At 35.1% G+C, this 20,051-nt stretch overlaps 1 protein-coding gene across 7 annotated transcripts in view; it reads left to right on the top strand.

Moving 5' to 3' along the window:
• The window catches only part of WDPCP (WD repeat containing planar cell polarity effector), a 379,254-nt gene that overhangs the window by 21,314 nt on the left and 337,889 nt on the right, over window positions 1-20,051 (top strand). Inside the window, exons 1-2 of one of the 7 annotated variants that reach the window (XM_070235383.1) lie at window positions 1,504-1,839; window positions 2,100-2,176. The exons of the other annotated variants lie outside the window; for them this stretch is intronic. The gene's annotated coding sequence lies outside the window, so the exon portion shown is untranslated. Of the gene's footprint in view, window positions 1-1,503; window positions 1,840-2,099; window positions 2,177-20,051 lie in introns of those variants that run through there. 7 annotated transcript variants of the gene reach the window in all.

Here is a 20,051-nt window from a genome sequence, read left to right on the forward strand (position 1 = left end):
TTTCTTCACTATAAAATTACCACTTTTTCCCTTGTAATTAATAAGTAATTGGTGGGAACTTACTTTGAGATTATGTTAATATCCTGTTTCTTATCAAACTTTAACCCATAATTTTAGCATCACTGATGATTTTTGTCCAATTAGTTATTGCTGTGATTGTAAAGTGCTTTTCAAAGTCTGTCATTTCTTCAACATTTATTAGGTGGCATTCTACTGTACATTTAAGTTTTCCTTCTTACCTGTCTCTCTTTCCCTCTCTCCCTCTGTCTCTCTCTCACTACCAACACTTCTGACACCAAATATGTGGGTTTTCTCTACCAAACAATTATCCAGTTTTCTGCAGGCACCAAATGGGTGTTCTACAATCAGTTCAATAGTAACACTAACTACCTGGGATTAGCAAGACCCTACAGGTTAAGGGCTCAGTCCCACCACACTCTCCCCACTTCAGAGCCATTGCAAATCCAGGCCTCCCATACTTCTGACCAACTGGCTATAAATTGGAGTTTTCTGCAACCCCTCCTTAGGTTCAATAATTTGCTGTAATGGCTCACAGAACTCAGGAAAAGAGTTTATTTGCTGTTACTGATTTATTATAAAGGATACAAGTCAGGAACAGCCAAATGGAAAAGAAGCATTGGACAAGGTATGGGGGAGGCGGTATGGAACTTCCATGCCTTCTCTGGGCCTATGACCTCCCAACATCTTGATGTGTCCCAAAACCCAGAAGTTCTCCAAACTCTGTAGTTTAGGAGTTTTTATGGAGGTTTCACTATGTGGGCATGGTTGATTAAATCATTGGCCATTGTTGATTAACTGGTCTCCACCCAATTTCTCTTCCCTCCAGGTCCTGGGGTGAGGCTGAAAGTTCTAACATCTAATCATGCCTTGGTCTTTCTAGTGCCAGCATCTAGCCTGAAGCTATCTAGGAGCACCTCAGCCAAGAGTCATCTCATTAGGATACCAAAGGCACTCTTATCACTCAGGAAACTCCAAGAGTTTCAGAAGCTCTTGTGCCGGGAACCAGGCATGAAGATCAAATATGTATATTTCTTAGTATATCACAGTATTACTCTATCTAATTACCTATCTAGTCTATCTATCTAATCAGTATAGATTCATGAATTCTTATTTTATTTAGTGGATTACATTAGTACACTAAGGGTTTATTTTTAAGTAAATGATAATTTTTTTTCTAATTTGGCATGACTTAAGAGGAAATGGGCTAAAATAAAAACACAAGTTCTTTTATTTAGCACTCTTGTTTTTTTTTATGAATAGAAACCACCTCAGATGCTTTGTAAGAGGAAGCTGTACTGTAGGGATACATATAATAATAGGAAAAAGACAAATGTTAGCCACTTGGCAAGACCTCACAGGGACCCAGGAAAAGTCAAACTGTGAGATTTCAATCCCACTCTCCGCTTCCCCCAACAGGAACAAATAAGACAGTTATGTGAGCCTCACGGAGAATGGAACTGATAGGCCATTCTAGAATCTCAGAAACTTATGGGTTCTTGGTTATCTAACTATCCATCTAGCTTTAGGAGTTCACAGATCCACCAGTAACCTGACTTCTTTTAAAATCTTTCTGCTTTTCTTCTTGCTCTTAACTGTCTGGTATATCCATAGTTCCAGAGAGAGAGAGCACGCGCATGATTTTCAGAACACATATTATTCCTTTTCGTGGAATATCCTGTGGCTAGCTCCCCTTGAAGTAGGATTGGTGGAGAGGGCTTTTTTCCCTAAGTGGCTAACTGTGGATATAGTTGGCAATATGTATCTGCTTACTGATTCTTCATCCTGCCAGAAAAGAGTCCTACTCTGTTTGTAGGCAATGTAAGCTAAGTGGTTTACTTTCTGAGTTATTTTCAGAATGTTAATATTGTGATATTTATTTTAATTTATTTTAAATAATGATAATGCTGAAAATTGGTATAAAACTAGGACAAGGATTTTCGATAATTTAATACCTTGTATTATTCACTAAAAATATTTTGAAACCATGACTGTTAATTAAGTCTGTCTTATTAATTTGGCCTGATCAAGAAGTATAAATGTTACTCAGTGTATTTCCTTATACTTTTCTGTTGTTACAGCATCATCATTTCGTGTTTTCCTTAAAAGAGCTATTCAGCACTTCTGTGAATATCTGTGTAGACTAGACTGTTTGCAGGTAACATTTTCCAGAAGCCAAAACTAGGTTTCCCGTAATGTACAATTTGAAAATTTCCTGCACGTGGTATCACTTGTTCGTATGTGCTTGTTATTTAATATGACTGAGTTATTAATAACTAATTGTTTAAAGTGCAGTGTTTCAGTTAATTCCATGTATAATTAAAAAATTTAAATACATTAACATTTCACAACATAGTCTGTGATGGGGATTAGGACTGTTTGTGTTTGCTGTTCAAATACTCAGTATAATATTTAATATTTGGATAAAATTTTATTTTTCATATCAAGTATATTTGTTTAAAATTTTAGAGACGGTATACTTGGGAGCCTGGAAAATTTGTATTTAGCATAAAACTATTTGATTATTTTCAGATATTAAAAATACAGAACAGTTTTTGGGAATCTCATAGGCTTATATGACTGTTAGATTTTGCAGGTTTACATCCTTTAATGATTTGTTTCCCTTTCTGTCATACATAAAACATCTGGTCTCTAGGTCATGCTTGAAATGAGATAAAGGGAGGGAAAAATGAGATGAGATGCTCTCTCATCTCTCAGTTCTTTTCTAAAGAGCATAAAACTATCCCATTCCCTTTAAGCAGAGTCTCCCAAATGATTAACTTAATTTCACAAGAGGAAACGCATCTTTATTTTAAAGTACAATAGTTTCCTTGTACATCATGTGAATTGTTAAGTGTTTTGACATTTAAAAAGCTATCTGACTGAACCAACTATTTACAACAAGCCCAGGCCAGCCAGAATACTTTGGGAAGGGCCTATAGATTTACTGAAGTTAAAACTACTACAAGGCAAGATTACTCTAGAGACATGAAGTCTGGGTTTTGGCTTCAGGAACTGTCACTTTGGGAATTACTCTCTAGGTAGGATTAAATATAAAAGTTTGAAACATGCATCTAAAATGAATTAAGTTACCATGCTGAATAGAACTCATTGCCAAGGGATTTTTAAAAAGCATTTTGATTACTATTATTTGAAATTACTTTCGGAATGTTTGAAACTGAATTGTGGAACTACCTTATAGTGAAGACTTGAAAAGAACATGGTCGTTCCTGGCTGTGAAAATCTTCTTCTTATTATTATTATAAGTTGATTATGGGAAAGCCATTAAATAGTGGATATTTAACCTATGTTTAAGTGAAAACATGAAATTACTTAACTGAGTGCCTATAAAAAGAAAATAAACTCTTGGTACTGAATTATGAATTGTGCTCCTGATTGTAGTAAACAACTAGGTGAAGCGTTAAAATACAGGAGACTAGAATTCTTAGTTATTTTCTGGATTCTTATTCTAAGTGATGGAAATGATTATCCATTTACTACTAGAACAGTTCTCATTTTTTATACTGTCTGTAGCATATATATACATATGCATACAGACCTACATGCTGTATGCTGTGTGCCGTATATATGTATAGTAGTATGTTTATATATTTACTGTGTACTGTATAAGATAATTATAGTGTACAGTATATATGCTGTATGCTATATAGTAATATGTGTGTGTATGTATATATACTGTGTGTGTATATAGAGACAGACAGACATACTATCTATAATAGAGAACAAGACATTTCTAGGCTATTCTAGTATGTAGTATAGAGAAATAATTACTAATCAATGATCCTGAGTATTTTTAGTTGCAACAGTTATCTGCTAAGCAGCCCTCCTTTGCCATATTTTTTAAGGCTGTATTATAGAATTATTGGTGGCAGTTGTGTGTGTTTATATTTTCATTTTATCCCTCTACTAAGCAGACTATTGTTAAAGGATAAATTTTAAGAGAGACTATGATCATGACTTTTATACAGATATAAAATGAACATGTGTCAAAGATTTTATTCAACTCATTAATTAATAATGGTATGATATTACTGCCAGTTTGAGTACCACATATTTATAGTTAAATAAGGAATACTGAAATGAATTTAAAGTCACTGAAGAACAGGCAAAACTAATCAATATCCACTGGACAGTAATCTGGACCTATTTTCATTTCTATGGACAGGAATCATTTGTATGATTATCAGTTTTCTACAGGTTAACTTCTTTCTCTACAGAGTTATAAAAAAGCCTAGTCAGTGACAGACAAAAATGGCCAATCTAGCCAAGACATCCATTAAATTTCAGTCTTTCACAATTTTTCCTTACTGTTCAATACTGGTTCCTTCTCTGGTACTTTATATTAGCTTGATTTTAGTAGTCACAAGAGAGAAATTGTTTCACGTCCACCCAGTTATTTCAGTTTAGTCATGTAAATTCAGTGAGGATGGGCATCCAAAAATGCATGAATTTGTGAATCAATAATATGATGTTTTGAGTGTAAATGCAGAATGATTAAAACCTGTGTCCTGATTCAGAAAGTAGAAGAAAATAGGGTTTTTATAAACTAATCTTATTTTAATTGTAATGGAAGAGCCAGTTATTTGAAGGCAGCAGTGAATACTTTCGAAAAGCAAGATCCTTCTTTTAATGGAATTAATTCCTCCTTGCCTTATTTGTGTTATAAATGAGAGCTTTGTATATCAGATTTTAAGTTGGGTATAACTTGAACTCCAAAATAATTAGAAGCCCTGAACCATGAAAGAAGCAAGCATGACTTTATTTTTACGAAATCCTCGTATTGTATGATTTTGCTCTGATGTTTACTCCCTTGCCGATCATTTATACTTTCCATTTTATAATTAATAATAATATATTAGAACTAATTTACAGTTGCATACCCTTCTCATTTTGGAGGAATACCAAGTATAGTGAGGTAGGCTCTACCTGTCTACCCTTGGCAGCTAAACTGTGAGCCAATCAGATAGTCCTGCCCAGGACACTGACTCTTAAGGGAGTAATGGGCGTTAAATTAGTTTAGATTAGATGATGCAGCTTCTGAGTAGTTGAGAGTTCGGCAGTGTAGGAGTGGAGAGTGGGGATGAGTATTCAGTGGGGTTCCAAGGGCTATGGGACCTGAGTATGTGGTTTCAGATTTTGATCATATCTTGCCTCCTTTGGTTTTCTCTGCAGCCTGTTTCTCTACACTTCCATTGATTCTGTGATCTATCTGATTTTCTGGCAATAAGTTTCTTTTCTGCTAAAGTTAACTGGAGTTGCTTTCTGTTGTTTATTAAACACAGAAAAACAAAACAAAACTCTAACTAGTAGAAGAAACAACCAGGTACATGGTTATGTTTCTGGGCATATGATCATTATCAAGTTTACGTAGGACAAAGTGAAGTGTATGTATTGTATGTGGGAAAAATAGAAGCGATGCTGACATAATTTAGGTTGCTGGTTATAACCTAATAGACCACATGAATCAATTTATGAAGTAATAGCAATAACTATGAATTTATCATTTTGAAGCATTGTAATCTCTCTTTCACCTTATGGTCACATGTCCAAGAATATCCTTTTGGGACTGGCCTGGTGGCACAGCAGTTAAGTTCGCATGTTCCGCTTTGTTGGCCTGGGGTTTGTCAGTTCAGATCCTGGGTGTGGATGTGGCGCCGCTTGGCAAGCCATGCTATGGCAGGCATCCCACATATAAAGTAGAGGGAGATGGGCACAGATGTTAGCTCGGGGCCAGTCTTCCTCAGCAAAAAGTGGAGGATTGGCAGCAGATCAGCAGATGTTAACTCAGGGCTAATCTTCCTCAAAAAAAAAAAAAAAAAAAAAAAAGAACATCCTTTGACTATTTAAAACCTTTCTGGCATCTTAAAATATGAGCTGCTTCTAGTAATAGTGGTATAGCTTGTATTGAACTAATCCTCCTACAGAAAATCATGACAAATTCTGGACAAAATACAAAACCACACCACTCTCTTATGGCATTGGAGAGTGACCATAAGTAGGCAAAAATTGAAGGGGAGTCAACACTTAGAAAGAGAGAATAACACTGCATAAAAGAAAATGAGATTTTGTTGCCAGCAGACCTGCACTACAAGAAATGCTAAAAGGGAGTTCTTCAGGCTGAAGGGAAATGATACCAGATGGAAACTTGAATCTTCTAGAAGAATGAAGAGCACTAGAAATGGGAAATATTTGGGTAAACATATTTATTTCTCTCAATTTCTTTAAAACACATATGACTGTTTAAGGTAAAAATTGTAACATTGTATTGGGAGGTTTGTAGTATATGTAAATGTAATACATACAATGATTATAGCATAATGTTGAGGACAGGGAATTGCAAGGTTCCTGCATTTTACGTGAAGTGGTGCAGTATTAATTCTCTGAAAATTTAAGCGTGTGTGTTGTTATCCCTAGAGCAATCATTAAACAATAATGAAAAGAGGTCTTGCTAAAACATGAGGTTAGCAGTTTTCAATGTGCTGGCATGCGGCTGAATCCAGATTTCAAAGAAACGTTACAAATTCATTTAAGTGATTAGATATTCAAACATAAGATAATTTTTAAATGGTAGAGTAGAAACTACCAGCAGCCTCTAAAAGTGCTGAAATAATGCAGAAATTCTCTGGCAAATAATAATTATAGTAGCTAACATTTATTGAGTGCTATTTGTCAAGCGTTGTGTTAAGCTCTTTACATGTATTATCACATTTATTCATTACAAGAACTTTAGTTGAGTAGTTCCTATTATTCTATTTGACCAGGAGGAAAGTGAGGTATAGTGGTGTTAAATAATTTACCTAAAGTTTCACAGCTAGTAAGTGGCAGAGACAAGATTTGAACCCAGGATGCCTGACTTTAGAGCTTGTGCTCCTAGCTACTATAATATACTTCCCTAGAAAATGAAACCTGAATTAAAGCTTCATGACTAGCATATTGCAAATAAAGTACAGTATATGAACAAAACTAAATTATAGGTATAGTGTTTGTTAAAAATATGAAATATGAGGGGCCAGCCCCATGGCCTAGTGGCTAAGTTCAGCATGCTCTGCTTCAGTGGCCCAGGTTTGGTTCCCGGGCATGGACCTATACCACTTGTCGGCGGCCATGCTATGGCAGCGACCCACGTACAAAACAGAGGAAGATTGGCACAGATGTTAGCCCAGGGCAAATCTTCCTCAGGGGGAAAAAAAAAAAGAAATATGAGAAACCTTCAATTCCCATTTCTAATGTTCTTGGCATTCTATTTTCCCCCTATATAATATATACACTTCACTTTCTGCTATATAAACTTGATAGTGATCATTTACCTGGATGGATCTCCCTAGTCAGTCCCTGGGGCAGGTAATTCCTATCCCAAGTTCTTCATCCTTTGGTTTTATTTTGTCCCTTAACACTTCCTTTACTTTCATGGCCCCTGTTTCAATATATCTGATGGAAAACAACAACTTCTCATAGGCTGGATGAAGAAAATCAAGGGAAAAGTTGGTAAGATGAAGGCTAAGGTGAAAAAAGAAAAATCAGGCTACTGTTTGGTGAGGAAGGACATAAACAGTTATTGAATGCCTTCTGTGTATCAGATTCAAAAAAGTGATCCACATTTTTGTCTTCTGCCATTTTTGTTTGGCAATACATGATATAGTTATGTTTTCAAACTTTTTTTTTGTTAAATAGCAAAGAACCTTTTTTCCAAGTGAAAGTCTTCATTTTATTGCATAGTATACAACAAATAAAGTGATCTTTTATTTACACAGATGTTTTTGTAAGTTCACGTTTGTAATGTTTACATCAAGTCAATGAGATTAATCATTTTGCTAAAAGCAAATTTGAAAATGAGAATGGTAGATAATTGTGATCTTGGTTTCAGCACCCAGTTATTTGTGTAGTTTGTTTTAGTTGCTCAGTATTGAGATAAGTGGTGAAAAATGGCCCTACTAACAGAAGGACAGGGAGTCAGTCATATCACCACCTCTTTTCTTGGGTTATCTTGAGTGGTTATAACTATAAACAGACACTTGAGATATTAGGAGTTGAGAGGGTCTTTTTGAACTACTCTTTAGGGACGCTTCCTCTGTTGTAGTCAGGTAGCCCACTTTGAGGGACTACTAACTAAACTGAAAATATGCTTTCTAGCACGTCTACCAGGATATAGCAGATAACATGGAGGTGGAGAGTTTTGGGGGTAGTAGTCATCAAATATACTATTAGTTTTTTTAAAAGCTGCCTTTTTGCTTTCGTATGTTAGTGATAGCTCCAACCCACTTATCCCTTGTCCACATGAGTTAGCAAATGTTTGTAATCAGAAAATTGGGTACAGGCTCCCAGTACCAAAGATATAGAAGGAAGAAAGCCAGGTGTTCGTTAACAGGTAGGATAACACTTAAAATCCTTGGGCCCTCCCATCTATTTTTTTTTTTTCCTGAGGAAGATTTGCCCTGAGCTAACATCTGTACCAGTCTTCTTCTATTTTGTATTTGGGTCGCCACCACAGTATGGCCACCACTGAGTGGTGTAGGTCTGAGCCCAGGAACCAGACTTGGGCTGCCGAAGCAGAATGTGCAGAACTTAACCACTAGGCCATGGGGCTGGCCCCACTTCCATCTGTTTTGTGACATTGCTCCCTTGGGCTTCTTCCTTCCAGCTGGATCTTTCTTTTTGCATACATGGCATAGTATAACTCTATCTAGATATATGTGAAACAATACATAACATATATGAAACATAAAGGAAAAAAAATTAACACAAGTTACCAGCCCCCTAGCTTAAGAAATAAAAGCCTTACCAATGCGTTTGAAACTACTTATAGGTCCCTTCCCAATTGTATTCCTGTCTTTCCTTACCAAAGGTACCTATCCTGAGTTTTAAGTTAATCATTCTCTTGCTTTTATTCATAGGTTTTTCATTTATATCCTAAGTAGTGTAATGTTAGTTTTGATCATTTTTGAATTTTATGTGAATGAAAAAATTTGTTTCTTCAGCTTATTCCCTTTGTTCAACATAGTTTTTGAGAGAGTGAATCATTTGTTGTCTGCTCTGTACTTTATTCATTCTCCATATTCCGTATTAATGAACTTTAGGTTGTTTTCAATTTTTAACCATTTCAAGCATTGCTACTGTATACATTTTTGGACACGTCTCCCAGTACACATGAGAGGCTCTTGTGGAATTTTTAAAGCTCTCCAGAGAAGGAATTTCTTCAGAAATCTACTCAGTAATTTTCATAATGAGAGACTTCTTCCTTTTTTCTAATCTAAACCAGTTATATTATACTTAAACTTCTTTCCTTGTGTTCTGTAGATCATAGTGGCTGAACCTGATTGCCCAGCTTCAAAACTTCCATCTGTCTCATGTTTATGTAATCTTGGGCAAGATATTTAACCTCTTTGGCCTCAGGTCCTCACGTGCAAACTACCTCATATGGATTAATGATTGATTATATGGATCAATGAGTTAATACAGAAAAAGTTCCTGAAACATGGGAAACATTCAATAAACGTTAGCTATCATTGTTATTATTCTACCCATTATGGAAATGGAAGGAGCTGTCATTGTCTTTAATGGGAGACCCATTTGTATATTTGAATTCAGTACTTCCTAGCCCTATCCTTTTCAAGGCTTGTCAGAATTTTCATTCAAATTATATGAAAATAAATTATGTAAAAATTTCGTTATTTATTAGTTTATTCAACAAATTGAACGTCTAATAGATGCATGATACTGTGTAAGGCACTGGGCATATAATGGTCAACTAAACTGATGTGGTCTCTGCTCTTAAGGAACTTAAAGGGTCTGGTAGGGGATAGAGACATAAGACGAAGACACAAATATTGAATTTCAAACTGTTATTAGTGCTGTGAAAGGAAAGAATATGGGCTATGAGAGGAATTAAAAACAAAGGGTGTCTAATAGAGATGGAGGATTGGGGAAAGCCCCTTTTAGCAACTGGTATTTAAGCTGTAGTAAAAGCAAAGGATGGGGAGGAGTGCTCCCTCCAGAGGGGTTACCATGTGCCAAGACTGTCGGGTGGGAAAGAGCCTGGTATGTTGGAGGCCCAAGAGAAGCCAGAGAGGCTAAATTTGAGCAAGGTGAGAGCAGTGAAGTCGGAGAAATTGGAAGAGGTACATGCAAGGTCTTGCAGGCCAAGTAAAGGACAATGAATGGGAATTTTCAATGGATTTGAGGTTGGAGAGGGACAGGATCCATTTTATATCTTAAAGGATCTACCTGCAGTATAGAGAAGGTATTGAATATAGGTTAATTGGGGAGACTGTGATAAGTTGTAGAGATGACACACGATGGTGGCAATGGAGATGGAGAGAACTAGACATTCAGAAATATTTAGGATATAGAATAGACAGGACTGGGTGATGGTTGTATATGTACCTGCAGATGGTGAGAGGAAAACGTCAAAGATAACTCAGGTTTTTGTTTTATCAGCCTTCTTTGTTAACGTTTAAATTGTGTTTTTATTCAACATGCCCAGGTTTATAACTTTTCTTTTCAGTTGTATAACATGTAATAGAATTTAGTGCTTTTTAATAACAGAGGCTTACCTAATGTGAGATTCCTGATTATATATATTGATTTTCCTGCTTGCTATTTAGATTACCTAGCAATATAGTAATTAATTTATTAAATCTTTGAGATATTACATGAGCAAGGCACTCGTTAGACACAGTGAACCATTCAGAAATGAATTGAATGTGGGCATAGTGCTAAACCACTGATACCTTATTTTCCTCAGTGGCTCCTAGATGTCTTAATATAATTCATATTCTATGAGGTTTGGATATTTCTTTAATTTTCTGAGGTACAGAAAATTATTTACAGAAAATATTTAGTATGTATTTTCAACATTTATATCTGCTAGCCTATTTTTTATTGGTTCTGAGCAATGGTCATCCATACATTTATTCAAACCCTTATTGAACCTAATTGTATTATCAGTCATGTATTTGGAACAAGTTCATAGGTTTCTGCTCATTTAAAAAAAATGCAATCCTAAGTTTTTTGAGAGGTCTTAAACAATCTCCTACAAGCTTTGAGGGTTGCAATTTTTAATTCTAATATTCTGGGATTTGATAATCATCCTATACTCAGCCTGTTCATGGCCCTTCAAGCTTTGGGATAAATGCTATTCCATTTTGCTTTTGTCGTTCTAGACAGAAGTAGTCTTATGTTTTTGGTCTAAATTTACAGAAATACTCTATACTCTTGATGGTTTTAGCTGCTCTTAAAGAGACCTTGACCAGGTCTGTTATTTCCTTTTTGGTTTATTAGATATTTGATGATCATTTCAGCCAATCATCTATGTCATGGCTGAAGATACTTAGCTAACAGTGGGCCTAGAACTGATTCTTAAAAACAACATTTAATTCCCTTTGGATAGTTTATATCCATTGATAACACTTAGAAATGAAATTATAACCAGTTTGTAACTACCCAACAGTTATGTGTTATATGAAACCTAAGAGTCTCTAAACTTTCTCTTTTGTTCCTTGATCAGGCTATTAAAAAAAAGTGTCTAGTGTCCTATTTTTTAAAATGTATTTTATTTTTCCCTTTTCCTTTTCTAGATGTAAAAGTTAGATTCATGAGGATTTAATTTTCAGAATCACTGAATCTAATGACCTGCCACCTTCAACATTCTGTGTCCCAATGGAATTTTTCTAATCTATAGGCACTTCTTCAGGTTTTTTTTTAATGGGATCTTCTGAATGTTAACTGTTAACTCAATTCTTTTAGCATCACGAGATGCCTTTCATTGAACTTTTAGATTTAAAAATAATCAGTTAAGTCATCTTTCATTAGGCCCTTGCTTGTTTTGTGCCTGATTGTCTACCCAAACAATTATTATATTTTTTGTTTGTTTTCCAAGTTCTTTTTTGCAAGAGAAAATCATCTCTATCTTTAGGGGAGGGGTGCAAGTTCATGTGTAGATTATGGTCTTCTGAATTTCCCAGCTACTATTCCTTCTTAAATGATTATGGGTAAATTTTAGATTTTATCTAAGTTAAGAGTGTCCCAAAAGTCTTAGTGCCGTTTTAAGCTTTAATAACTTCAGAAGTATAAATGCTACAGACTTTAAAAAAAATCATTTGAATGTTTAATTATTTAAATTTCTTTTATGCTCCTATATTTTTGTGAATTTTGAATAGCAAAGTTATTTTAATATTTAATTTTAATTTAATTTTAATTTTTAATTTTAATTTTTTCCTTTCAGTCCTTTTGACTGAAGATGGCAAGCATTGAAGGAAAAGTTAACTGTGCTGTTGGTTAGCTGAAATCAAGTTCATGATGACAACAGGAAGAAAATTCACTTCCTATTTTAAGGAGGAGATTCCCCACAGACATTTAATTAACAACTAGATGAAATAGTCAGGGACACTGGGTTTAGTTTATGACCAGCTTCGATCTGGGAGAGGTCAGCAAGGCAGAGACTGTGGCTAAAATTAAGATGGAGTAGGCACAGAGTCCCAAAAACATGCACTGCGCATGTGCTGAATCAAATATTCCAAAAACTATAGGCTACAGAATTCTAACAGTGAAACTCCAGAGCATGCGTACATGTTCAAATGCTACAAAAAGATTTCTATGCTAAATTAGACTTCTGTCAACTAATGAAGTAAGAAATTGAAAATTACAGCTATATTCTTGACAAGTTGACCTTTTCTGATGAAGTACCTTTCCACCTAAGTGGCTATATTGTCTGTCACATGTTAGTTGCCGTGTTTGGTGTACAGAAAACCCCACAAAGTCTGGCAACACAAGAATTCTCAGAAGTTAACATTTGGTGTGCCATTAGGAAGTCTTGCATTATTGATTGACCTTCCCTTTTTTATTGGGATGTAACTCACATACCATAAAATTCACCCTTTTAAAGTGTATAATTCAATAGTTTTTAGTATAGTTGTAAAGTTTGCAACCATCATCACTAACTAATTCAGAACATTTTTATCACCCTAAAAAGAAACCCCGTATGCTTTAGGAGTCACATCCTATTGCCCCCTCCTTTCAGCCCCTGGCAACTAATCTCCTTTTTGTCTCTATGGATTTGCCTAGTCTGTACATTTCATATAAATGGAATTATTACAATATGTGGCCTTTTGTGTCTTTTGACCCTTTCTTTTTGAAGAATCTGCAGTCAGTGATGAATCTTACTTAGCAGTGCTTTAGAATTTTTTCATTTCCACATTGCAGTAGTTACTCTATTGAAAAATATCCTTTTCCAACAAGACAGAACACCTGTTATTAAGCATTGTGTGTGTGATGTTTCTTCATGACACTTTGTCAGACTAGTGAATCAGTAGAGGATGTCTTTTTACTTGCCCTGTTTTGTCACCTGTTCTATCTCCATTAGACTTTTTTTGTGAGGTCAGGTCAAAACTGTTGTATATGTATCAAACCTTTTTCTTTGGATCATCTTAAGAGTAGAATTCAACTACAGGTCTTTCAGTCACTGAACCAGCAGTGGGCCATATGTGTGTATGTATATGTGTGTATTTGTGTACATACCTACATATATTTCCTAGCTCTGACCCCTGAGAGGGCCTAGAAACAATGACAATTCAGTAACAATCTGAGCACACTAATGCCCAGATCTTGGTTTCTAAATATCATTCTTTATTAAAAGGAAGCAGGTCTCCTTAGGGAAATGGCTTGTTGTGCCATAAAGCAATAAAATGTTGAAAGAATGATAATATCGTGGTAAAACACACAGGAGCCAGCTTGAAGGAGTTCTACCAGCCAAATCAGTGACATATTGATTGATTAAACTCATTGACTAAATTAAAATCCGTAAGTACATGGCGATATAAATAAATGGGTTAAATGGAAGGCTATACCTTAAAATATAATACCAACTAATAAATCTAGATAAATGTTGGAGTTAGAAAATAAGCTTTGAACAAGACCCAGCAATATGCTGCCTCCAGGAAACACATCTCAGCTCTAAACACAAACATAGGCTCAGAGTGAAGGGATGGAAGACAATACTCCAAGCTAATGGCAAACAAGAGAAAGCAGATGTTGCCATACTTATATCAGACAAAGTATACTTCAAGATAAAACAGGTAAAGAGAGACATAGAGGGGCAGTATATATGATAAAAGGGACTCTCCACCAAGAAAACATAATACTCATATATGCACCTAACATAGGAGCACCAAGGTACATAAAGCAACTATTAACAAACCTAAAAGGAGATATTACCAACAACACAATAATAGTAGGGAACCTCAACACCCCTCTAACTTCAGTGGATAGATCATCCAGACAAAAAATCAACAAGGAGGTAGTGGAATTAAATAAAAAACTAGACCTGATGAACTTAATAGATATATATAGAGTACTCCATCCAAAATCAGCAGAGTATATATTCTTCTCAAGTGTGCATGGAACATTCTCAAGGATAGACCATATATTGGGAAACAAGGTAAACCTCAATAAATTTAAGAAGATTGAAATCATATCAACTGCCTTCTCCGACCATAATGCGATGAAACTAGAAATCAACTACAAGAAAAAAGCAAGGAAAGGAACACAAATGTGGAGACTAAACAACATGCTACTGAACAACCCATGGGTCATCGAAGAAATAAAAGGAGAAATCAAAAAATATTTGGAGACAAATGAGAACAAAAACACATCATAGCAACTCATATGGGATGCAGCAAAAGCAGTCCTAAGTGGGCGATTTATAGCAACACAGGCCCACATTAACAAACAAGAAAAAGCTCAAATAAAGAGTCTTAAACTACACCTAACAGAATTAGAAAAAGAACAAAGGAAGCCCAAACTCAGTACAAGGAGGAAAATAATAAAAAATTAGAGCAGAGATAAATGAAATTGAAACAAAAAAGACTGTAAAAATGATCAATGAAACAAGGAGCTAGTTCTTTGAGAAGATAAAATTGACAAACCCTTAGCCAGACTCACTAAGAAAAAAGAAGGCTCAAATAAAATTAGAAATGAAAGAGGAGAAGTTATAATGGATACCACAGAAATACAAAAGATTATAAGAGAATATTATGAAAAACTATATACCAATAAACTGGACAATCTAGAAGAAATGGATAAATTCTGAGACTCTTACAACCTCCCAAAACTGAATCAAGAAGAAATAGAGACTCTGAATAGATCAATCAGAAGTAAAGAGATTGAAACAGTTATCAAAAACCTCCCCCAAAATAAAAGTCCAGGACTGGGCAGCTTCTCAGGAGAATTCTACCAAACATTCAAAGAAGATTTATTTCCTATTCTTGTCAAACTATTTCAAAAAATTGGGGAAGATGAAACTGTTCCTAACACATTCTTTGAGGCCAACATCAGCCTGATACCAAAGCCAGGTAAGGACAACACAAAGAAGGAAAATTATAGGCCAATTATCGCTGATGAAGATAGATGCAAAAATCCTGAACAAAATATTGGCAAACCAAATACAGCAATACGTTAAAAAGATCATACACCATGATCAAGTGGGATTCATACCAGGGACACAGGGATGGTTCAACATCTGCAAATCAATCAATGTGGTACACCACATTAACAAAATGAGGAACAAAAACCACATGGTAATCTCCATAGATGCAGAGAAAGCATTTGACAAGATCCAACATCCATTCATGATAAAAACTCTCCATAAAATGGGTATAGAAGGAAAGTACCTCAACATGATAAAGGCCATATATGACAAACTCACAGCTAACATCATACTCAGTGGGGAAAAGCTGAAAGCCATCCCTCTGAGAACAGGAACAAGACAAGGGTGCCCACTCTCACCACTCTTATTCAACATAGTACTGGAGGTTTTGGCCAGAGCAGTTAGGCAAGAAAAAGAAAAGGAATCCAAATAGGCAATGAAGAAGTGAAACTCTCACTGTTTGCAGATGACACGATTTTGTATATAGAAAACCCTAAGAATCTGTCAGAAAACTATTAGAAATAATCAACAACTACTGCAAAGTTGCAGGGTACAAAGTCAACTTACAAAAATCAGTAGCATTTCTATCCTCAAATAATGAACTAACAGAACAAGAACTCAAGAACACAATCCCATTTACAATCCTAACAAAAAGAATAAAATATCTAGGAATAAATTTAACCAAGGGAGTGAAAGACCTGTACGAAGAAAACTGTAAGACATTACTGAAAGAAATCGATAATGACATAAAGAAATGGAAAGATATTCCATGCACATGGATTGGAAGAATAAACATAGTTAAAATGTCCATTCTACCTAAAGCAATCTACAGATTCACTGCAATCTCAATCAGAATCCCAATGACATTCTTCACCGAAATAGAACAAAGGATCTTAAAATTCATATGGGGCAACAAAAGACCCTGAATAGCCAATGCTATCCTGAAAAACAAGAACAAAGCTGTGGCATTGCAATCCCTGACTTCAAAATATATTACAAAGCTATAGTAATCAAAACAGCATGGTACTGGTACGAGAGCAGACACACAGATCAATGGAACAGAATCAAAAGCCCAGAAATAAAACCACATATCTATGAACAGCTAATCTTTGACAAAGGAGCCAAGAATATACATTGGAGAAAGGAAAACCTCTTCAATAAATGGTGCTGGAAAAACTGGACAGCCACATGCAAAAGAATGACAGTAGACCATTATCTTTCCCCATGCACAAAAATAGACTCAAAATGGACCAAAAACTTGAAGATAAGACCTGAAACGATAAAACTTCTGGAAGAGAATATAGGCAGTATGCTCTTTGACATCAAACTTAAAAGGATCTTTTTGAATACCATGTCTACTCAGACAAGGGAAACAAAAGAAAAAATAAACAAGTGTGACTTCATCAGACTAAAAGAGTTCCAGATGGCCAAGGAAACCAAGATCAAAATGAAAAAGCAACCCACCAATGGGGAGAAAATATTTGCAAATCATATATCTGATAAGGGGTTAAACTCCATAATATATAAAGAACTCACGCAAATGAACTACAAAAAAACAAACAAAAATGGGCAGACATTTCCCAAAGTAGATATACAGATGGCTAATAGGCACATGAAAAGATGCTCAACATCACTAGTCATCAGGGAAATGCAAATGAAAACTATACTTAGATATCGTCTTATACCCGTTAGAATGCCTATAATCACCAAGACAAAAAACAACAAATGTTGGAAAGGTTGTGGAGAAAAGGGAACCCTCATGCACTGCTGCTGGGAATGCAAACTGGTGCAGCCACTGTGGAAAACAGTATGGAGATTTCTCAAAAAAATTAAAAATAGAAATACCATATGACCCAGCTATCTCACTACTGGGTATTTACCCAAAGAATTTGAAATCAACAGTTCAAAGAGACTTATGCACCCCTATGTTCATTGCAGTATTATTCACAATAGCCAAGACCTGGAAGCAACCCAAGTGCCCACAGACTGATGATTGGATAAAGAAGATATGGTGTGTGTGTATATATACACACACACACATACAATGGAATGCTACTCAGCCATAAAAAAAGCTGAAATCGTCTCATTCGCAACCACATGGATAGACCTTGAGAGCATCATGTTAAGTGAAATAAGCCAGACAGAGAAAGACAAACACCATATGATTTCACTCATATGTGGAATATAAACAAACTTACCAACATAGAGAATAAATTAGTGGTTACTGGGGGAAGAGGGGTGGAGGGTAGGCACAAGGGGTGCAGGGGCATACTTATAATGGTGTATGACAAACTATAATGTACAACTGAAATCTCACTATGTTATAAGGTATTATGACCACAATAAGAAAAATAAAATCAGCTTTGGCAACCCTCATAGTAATAATTGACTTAGGCAAAATCATCAATGGATGCTATAACTAGTGAATAAAAGTTTGATGAGAAGCAGGATATTTGCATTATTTCAAAATATTTCCCCACAAAATACTTATTAATTACTTTTTAATAAGTATAAAATAGTTTACTGATGGAAATTATGGCAAGTACCATCTTAACCAAGTGATAGAAGTTACCAATCCTAATAATGGGACACGTCAATATTTTGTGCCTCCTGATGTAAAGAATCTAGAAGATACAGCAGCAATTCTGTAGTATTCTTACTAAAAATACATGTCATGTCTCATTACAAGGAAACATGGGAAAAATTCAAATTGAGGAACATTTTATAAAGTAGCATTTATGCTTCAGAAATGTCAAGGTCATGACAGAGAAGGAAAGACTGAGGAAGTCCCCCAAATGTAAGGGGACCAAAGAGATGTGAAGGTGAAATACGAAACATGGTCCTGGATTGGATCCTGGATGTTATTAGAAGAATTAGTGAAATTTGAATTGGTTCTCTGGTTTAAATGGTAAAATCATGTTGATATTAATTTGTTGATTTTGGTGATTATACTCTGGTTATGTATGACAGTGTCTTTGGTTTTAGGAACTATACGTTGAAGTATTAAAGGGTAATGGGACATCATGTCTGCAACTTAATTTCAAAAGATTCTGAAAAAATTTATGTGTTTGTATGAGAGAATGTAAGTTTAATGAGGTAGCGTGTTAATTGGGGAAGCTGGATCAAGGGTGTATAGGAGTTCTTTGTACTGTTCTTGCAACTTTTTGTTTTATTTCACAGTGCAGTTTTTTTTTTAAATGTCCTCTTTTCTTCTAAAGTTGAGTATCCCTATAACCCAATTCACATAGAATGCTCTATTTACCAAGAAAAAAGTTTTAAAAATTATCAGATAGATGTAAAGGTGAGTTTGAATATTTATAGAAAATAGATGAATGGAAAATTATGCCTTAAATATAACAAAGTTGACGTGGGACTTTTGATTTTTTTAATCTTAAAAAAAAAATGCCCTGTACTCTGAAGTGCATAAATCATTTCTAAACAGAGATGCATTAGAGAGAAAAAGCATCCTGGAGGACAAAACACCCCAGGCATTCATCCCCTGACCTAACCAAATGACAGACCTTGAAGCAACTTCAAAGCTGCAAAAATAACTGGCTCTGACATGTACCAAGAAGTGGGGCAAATACTTCCCACAACCTTGAAATAAATACTTAGTCTTTAAAGAGAACAAAAGAAAAGTAGTGTCATATTTCATAAGTAGAATTTAACAGTTGAAGAGTTCACATTATTCATTTGTGATTTTATTGTTACTTGGGAACAGCTGGTAAAGTTAAATCAAGCTTATTTTTATATCCATTTTTTCCCCTCCCTCCCCTCTTGTGGTGGTGTGTAGGGGAACGGAAACCTTTTAAAATATTCATTGCTTCCCCCAAGTGTCAGTGAAAGTATTGGATGCTTTCTGTTCAGTGCCATTAGGCCTAGACAGGTTAAATTTCATTTTACACCCTTAGTTTGGCATTCATGGTCTTTTATAGTTTAGTGGTAACCTATCTTTCTAACTTTTCTTAACGTTACTGCCTGTAGAAATCATCTTCAGATACACTTATATTTATTTTACCCTGAAAAAAAATCTTTGGTTCTAATTACACGTGATTCTCTCACCTCTATTCTTTTCTGAATTTTGCTGCTCATCTGACAAAACATGTTGTGGGTTCCATTTCTTCCAGGAGATTGTTTCTAATCACTCTTGGTCCGTGGTGATTTCTGTGTACTAAGTAATCCTAAGCTTGTTTGTTAATGCCTTTTCTTTGACATTTAATCATACATTTCCTATTAAAAATTCTTCTGCATTTTTGTTTTATTTATTGCATCTGAACCCTGTGTCTTCTCAACTAATTTATAAATTCCAAAAGAGGAGATACTATATTTAAACCTCACAATCTTCCTGACGTCTAGCTGTTTTTTTAAATGTAATTACTTATTAATGTACACAGTTATTCTTTAAGTACTTGTTACTTAATATAGATATAAGTCTTTTAAAATTGGCATTTTATATGCTTCCTGGAATCTATTTAAAATTAAAATGATTTTATTGAGGTAACATTGGTTTACAAGATTATGTAAATTTTAGGTGTACATCATTGTATTTTGGCTTCTGTATAGACTGCATGGTGTTCACCACCAAAAATCTAGT

This window comes from Equus caballus, chromosome 15, assembly GCF_041296265.1.
Source record: "Equus caballus isolate H_3958 breed thoroughbred chromosome 15, TB-T2T, whole genome shotgun sequence".
Classification (NCBI taxonomy): Eukaryota; Metazoa; Chordata; class Mammalia; order Perissodactyla; family Equidae; genus Equus; species Equus caballus.